The sequence below is a fragment of the Osmerus eperlanus genome, chromosome 2, assembly GCF_963692335.1.
Source record: "Osmerus eperlanus chromosome 2, fOsmEpe2.1, whole genome shotgun sequence".
NCBI classification, from domain to species: domain Eukaryota; kingdom Metazoa; phylum Chordata; class Actinopteri; order Osmeriformes; family Osmeridae; genus Osmerus; species Osmerus eperlanus.
In genome coordinates, this window is record NC_085019.1 from 16403312 (window position 1) to 16410326 (window position 7015).

At 39.5% G+C, this 7015-nt stretch overlaps 1 long non-coding RNA gene across 1 annotated transcript; it reads right to left on the minus strand.

Annotated features, from left to right (window-relative positions):
• Positions 1-2959: 2959 nt before the first annotated feature.
• LOC134038009 (uncharacterized) lies at positions 2960-6614 on the minus strand. The gene is made up of 3 exons (XR_009932629.1): positions 6456-6614; positions 6174-6369; positions 2960-4167 (listed from the first exon to the last, which is right to left on the minus strand). It is a non-coding gene; the product is annotated as an uncharacterized LOC134038009 (long non-coding RNA).
• Between the last annotated feature and the right edge of the window lie 401 nt (positions 6615-7015).

Here is a 7015-nt window from a genome sequence, read left to right on the forward strand (position 1 = left end):
ACATATCTGTACCAAATTTCAAATCAATTTCACCTTGGGTTCAAGAGAAGAGGAATTTTAAAGGTTTCCCCAAATTATCACAGTACAGGAAAATCCATCATGGCGGACCTTATGGGTCCTTGAGGCTTTTTTGTTCCTCATGAAAAATGAGGCATGCACACCAAGTTTCAGAAGAATTGGAGCAATGGGGTGGAAATGCCATCACTTTGAAAATCGGACTTTTGGGCGTGGCCTGTGGCGCCCCCTATGGTCCAATGTGGCCCATATTTGGTGTGGGGGTACCCACTTGGATGTAGTATCAATGTGCCAAATTAGAAAATTTATGATCAGGGACTTTTTGAGATATTGGGACGCAAGGAGAAGAAAAATAATAATAAATATAGCTGCAAGCAGCGATGCGGGTTCCTCCGCAAAATGGCAAAATATTATGTACACTGCAGAAGATCGAGAGTTGGACAACAAGGGAGCAAAACTACTTCATGTTTGGCCAACAACAGGCTGAATGGGGATTTGAACTCATGAGCATAAGGTTACAAGTCAGTCTCTCTATCCTCTCTGCTACACACCAACTGTTGAGATTGTATGAATAGAAAGGGCAGAGTATTAGCTTTGGTCAGCTTTTGGACAAAGGTTAAGAAACGGTTGACATTTCAAGGTGAAATTGCATGAAATTGTGCATCGTATTTCAGAATGATGTCATCCTGTTTAACTAAACAGATAATCAAAATGATGACAGGCCAAAAGATAATGGCTGGATTCCAACCAACTACCTTATACTTTACAGGTCACCATGCCAGCCCATTGAGCTATTCTCAGTGTTGAATATTGTCATGTTCAGTTACTGTATAAAAATGTAAGCTGTTTCTCCGGTGGTAAGCGTTGTTAGATTCAGCCAACGTTGAAACAGCTAACGATTTTTCAGCCTAACGATGGCTTGCTTCACTGATGGTGACAGCTCTTTGGACTTCATATTGAGAGTTGACAGCAACAGATTCCAAACACAAATACCATACTTGAAATGAACTCTAGACCTTTTATCTGCTCCTTGTCAATGAAATAACTCCCATGAGGGAATAACATACACCTGGCCATGGAACAGCTGAGCAGCCAATTGTCCAATTACTTTTGGTCCCTTAAAAAGGGGGGGGCCACATATAAAATGTATTGTAATTCCTACACCGTTCACCTGATTTGGACGTAAATACCCTGAAATTAAAGCTGAAAGCCTCCCTGAGTCACCACCTTACTGCGGTGGAGGGGTTTGCGTGTCCTAATGATCCTGGAAGCTATGTTGTCGGGGGCTTTATGCCCCTGGTAGGGTCACCCAAGGCAAACAGGTTCCAGGCGAAGGATCAGACAAAGCGTGGCTCAAAAACTACCATGAAGAAAACGAACAATGGTTCTCAGTTGCCCCTGCCCGGAAGCGGGTCAATGAATTTGTGCAACAGGCAAGGGATCCACCTGAACAATCAATTGACTTCATTAGAGAAAACCATTAGAGTTATCTCTACCATGCGTAGACTACAAGTAGCTAGCTACTGTGGTGAACCTGGCTTGTTTTGCAGTGGTTTACACAGTCTCGCTAAACAGATGATCAGAGTGTTGTGATGGGCTCAAATAAACACGCTATGTTAACATTGCTATGTTTTACAACCGAAGCATTTATCGGGAGACTAGAAACCGTTTGGTCAGAATAAAAAATTAAAAACTATGCCTCTGACTGGTATTGAACCTTGATTACCAGCACAACATCTCAGCCAATTGAGCCATTCCCAGGCATGGAATACACAAAGTTCAATAACTGGATAATTAAAAAAAGCTGTTTCTCCAATGGCGAGCATTGTCAGATTTGGTCCAAGTTCAAACTGCTGTAATTCAGTCATATTTTGACATATCAAGGTGAAACTTTGCATGGTACTTCAGAGGCATGCCACCTTAAAGCTTATTAGGTTTGAATCATCCTTCAAAAATACATTTGATTTAGTGACACAAACATATTGAGGCAATGTGGACATTTACATAAATACACCCATTTCAGCGATTTTGTACTTGATTGAATTGCCTTAAGTAACGTTTTTAAATACGTCAATGATACATATCTGCACCAAATTTCAAGTCAATTTCACCTTTGGTTCAAGAGAAGAGGAATTTTGAAGGTTTTCCCAAATTATCACAGTACAGGAAAATCCATCATGGCGGACCTTATGGGTCCTTGAGGCTTTTTTGTTCCTCATGAAAAATGAGGCATGCACACCAAGTTTCAGAAGAATTGGAGCAATGGGGTGGAAATGCCATCACTTTGAAGATCGGACATTTGGGCGTGGCCTGTGGCGCCCCCTATGGTCCGATGTGGCCCATATTTGGTGTGGGGGTACCCACTTGGATGTAGTATCAATGTGCCAAATTAGAAAATTTATGACCAGGGACTTTGAGATATTGGGGCGCAAGGAGAAGAAAAATAATAATAAGAATAAGAATACCAACAATAACAATAGGTTCCCTCCTACCGGAGGAACCTAATAATAAGAATACCAACAATAACACTAGGTTCCCTCCTACCGGAGGAACTTAAATATAGCTGCAAGCAGCGATGCGGGTTCCTCCGCAAAATGGCAAAATATTATAAACATGTAATGTATAATTAATCTATGGCATTGCATACCATATCATTGTTGTTGAAACGTTTTCCATATGCATATATAATTATAATATTTTGAAGACTGATCAAATTATTTCAAAGATTATAAATGTGACCATTCATTAAATCTAAGGTGGAATGAAAATGTCCCCTTTGCAATCACCACAGAAAGTAACTTTAATCAGGAAACGTTTTATTTAACAATGGCTGTCATTGGTGCAATTTTACAGCAATAACGTTTTTACAATGTTTTAACGTAAAAAATATATATAAAAAGTTGCATAAAGGTTGGAAGTATACAGCAAGATTGTAGCGCAAAAAATTGTCCCTCTTGTCACTCAATAAACTTGTCAAAAGTTACAAAATGAGGCTTTAGCCAATATGTTATCAAAAACTTCTATATATAAAAATATAAATAATATTGGCTTTGAACAATAACAATGATTTAAAAATATTTATCCTGAGTTTCAGTTAAAGACCTTAGGTGATTTTTCTTATGTGCGAGTTTGGTCTTCAACAAAAAGGTAACAGTGATCAAGTAAAGGATATGAAAAAAAAGCCTTGAGGTTCTAGCCAAAATGTAACCAAAACCTGAACATAGGTTAATATGGCATTGAAAAACCAAGTGTAGTGTAAGCTATACATTGAAAGTTTAATATTGTTAGTGGTATTACTTTTTACGTGAAAGTTTGTTCTTTGAGGTGCGAGACAGTTTCTCATCTGTTGTTGTAGTCAGGCTTTCACAGGAGTCGACCATCATTTCCAGAGATGAGGCAAAAGGAGAACTTCTGGCATCATCATCTTCATGGAGTGCCAGAAGGTCTGCTGGGTCGTCTTCACAGCTGGATGGCATTTTATGTTCTGGGTGAACATTGGGACCTTTCTCCTCGTGGAAAGTAATGGCCATTGCTCGTCTCCCTTGAGCTCTAATTTCAGCGATGTCGTGTTGCATGATTTCGTTGATAATGTATTCTTGTTTTTGGATTACACTGGTGTTGATGGTGACCAGTGAGCGGATCAGGGAATCATCCATTGTGAATTCAATGGGGTTTTGGTCTTCACTTTCAACAACTATTTTCCCCATCATTACATTTGGTAGCCTTGCGTTCTTGCAGTAGGCATTGCACTCATCACACTTTGTCATCAAAGTGGCCATGTTTACATTAGCAAGTGGATGGCGCTTGGGACACAAGTGGCTGATTGTCACAGCCACTTTCTTTGACAATCAGTTGCCTATGACTGTAGTAGCATCATCATCTATGGCGGGTAAGGCTGGTCCTGCATCCTCAGCAAGGGTGAACACTGTCAGTGGTGGTGGTAAGCACTAATTTGGTGTCAAAAAAACGCACCGTGACGTTGGTGAACTGATACCACTTGAACATATTTGGTGTGTCATTGCCCCACACTGTTAGCAAAATTGAGCCAGTTTTATCAGAGACGGCATACGTTGTTCTCTTCAGTGCCTTGTGCGTCTTTGTTGCATTGCTGCTCTTCCCTCTCTCGTCCATGATCCTCACTACGATATTCACCTTTAGATAAAGCAGTGAAATAAGAGTTAAATCATCTTAAGTCATTGACTGTTACAAAGGCACTAGGGCTGCAACTAACGATTATTTTAGTAATCGATTAATCTGTCGATTCTTTTTTCGATTAATCGATTAATCGGATAAAAACAAAAAAGCATTAATTTCCAACCCTTTATTCAAAAGCAGAACTGACAGTGCAAATTCACAGTGCAAAACATCTTCAGAATGTGCACAAACAGGCACTCAATTTTGAAAAAGTTATTAATATTAGCAAGGATTTAATGCTATTTTAAGAGATGAGCAATTTATTTGAGTTTTGTTTAAAACATTTTTGAAAATTAAAAGGTTGTGGAAGTAGCCCAGAATTTATTAAAATAATCTGGTGTACATGTATGATTTTTTGACACAATTTTGAAAAAAGTTAAAGGTCACATGACATGCTGTTTTTGGATGCTTTTATATAGGAATTAATGGTCCCCTAATACTGTATCTGAAGTCTCTTTCCCAAAATTCAGCCTTGGTGCAGAATTATAGCCACCACGAGTAGTCCCACAATGAGCTTTTCTCAGAACGCGCTGTTTCTGTGTCTGCATCTTTAAATGCTAAATGAGGAGGAGAGGCGGCACCATGCGCTCATGTTTAGAGTGGATGTATTGCAATGGCTCGTAGACCCGTTGCTGAAAGATGCCTCGAATTTGCCCATTCTCATCTGATAACCCTGGTTTGCAGAGCTGCACACTCAGTCATTTCAATGTAGGGAAAGGCGGATATAGCGCGCTCCATAACACCAACAGCAGAACGTTATCCACATAACAAAGCGTACAACACTGCTTACAGATTGTGTATTCACACACATACTTGATGCTGACTATCTTTACAGTAGCGGCAGTACCTCAGCTGATGGCTGCAGAGCTAATGTTACAGCCAGATTCTAAGGGTAGCAAGCTAGGTAACCATATCGCAAACAACAAAATGATATAGCGTTTGTTGACTTACTTGTCTGAGGTTTGTAGCTGGACCAAGGAGTAGGCTACTGATCCAGAATTTAATTTAAGATGGTCAGCAAGGCCAACTTTGTATTGGCTCAAGTTAAGGAAACAGTGGTGGCTGAAATGTTTGGCGCAGACATGCAAAACTTTGAGAGGTTGTGTCGGCGCATTTCCAGCGAAAATTTGTGCAGAGGCTCCTTGTGACGTCAAAAGGAGCATATTTTCAAACGGAGCGTTTGAGCCTTCATTTTCTCCAAGGCGGAGAAGAACCCAGGGCTTAGTTTACACCTATTGAAAATTCTAGCCACTGGGGTACCAAAGGCAGGCTAGGGGAACTCATATTAATGTTAAATAACCTCCTAAATTGAAGTTTTCGTGTCATGTGACCTTTAAGATTTGCGAGGATTAAGCTATTTTCAAAGATCAGTGATTTTCTTTCATTTTATTTGAAACTTAATTGAAAAAGTAAAGGCTGTGGAAGTATACCAGACATTGTTAAGATACTTTGGTGTCTGTCTGAGGTTTTATATTCATAAAAATATTATAAAAGTCTACATTTCTCAAAATGGTATGGGTAGTTTTCACCCGGTCCCTAGCGCGACGCTGCAAAGTAACGTCTTCCGAATGTGAGATGAATGTTGAATATTAAACTAACTTCACCCTGGTCAATTAGCACACCTTCGACGTATTTCGTGTGAAATGCTCCCACATGACTTAGGTCGTACTGATTTCTCCGCCATGTTTCAGAACAACGTTACTCAACAACGTCTCTCCGATGGTCTTTCCTCTACCTCCGCTTTGCTCCGCGCTCAACGAAACTTTTTTTTTTTAATACTCATACATCTCCGCGACTTATTGAGTGGTGTAATAATTGCGCAACACAACAAATCGATAATGACATTTGTTGCCAACGCTTTTAATAATCGATTTTAATCGATTTGTTGTTGCAGCCCTAAAAGGCACTATGCACTAGTGACAACTTAATGTCTATAACAAGAACAAGCATGTAAATGTACTCACTTTCTGATGCTCCCTGGCATCGGCAACGATCTCCTCTATCGACCTGGTCTGCACATCCTCGTGATGCTGCTTGTCGAAACAGAAGGCCAACTTACGCACACATGTTAACCTTGACCTTTCGTTTACCAGAACGTCATCTTCGCCTTGATGTTGTCTTGAGGGACTTAGGATAATGTTTTCAAGTTTGACTGGGGTTCTAAAAAAGAACATCAAGAATTAGTTTGTGAAAGGTGCCATTTTGTTTTCAATTCAAATTAATTTGGCATTTCAGGAGGTACTTACTCATCTTTTTGGGCACACACAAACCAATTTGTGTTGTGGGTTAAAGACCACCATTTTGGTATGTTTGGTAGCTTCCTGAAGCACAGCTGTAAAGTATCTTTTTTTTGAGGCTGATTCTTTTATTTCAGAAACTTGATGAATGAAGCCTTCAACCTCCATTTTTTGTTGTTTTGGTGATTTGGTCATTTTCTGTTTGAGACATGAAATACAACACATTATCAGTTAAGAAATTTAGATCTGCAACAGGACAACTGTTGTGAAGCAGACATCAATGGGATAATAGTTACAATACTAAGGCCTTTAATGATGTTATAACTGATACATGCTGCAGATAGCGTTAAGTATGCAGCAACACAAAGGTTAGGAAAGGTTATTATTTAGACAAATATATATTTTTTGACACATTTACACACATTTAAGACACGTTGAAAATACCATAGAATGTTTTGGAATGCGAACGTACTGGAATGCGAATTACCGTAAAGGTAGCTACCTACTTGTGACTGGATAGCTACAGCTAACGAGTTTGCTAAATATAGCAAGTTGATGAGAGCATTATA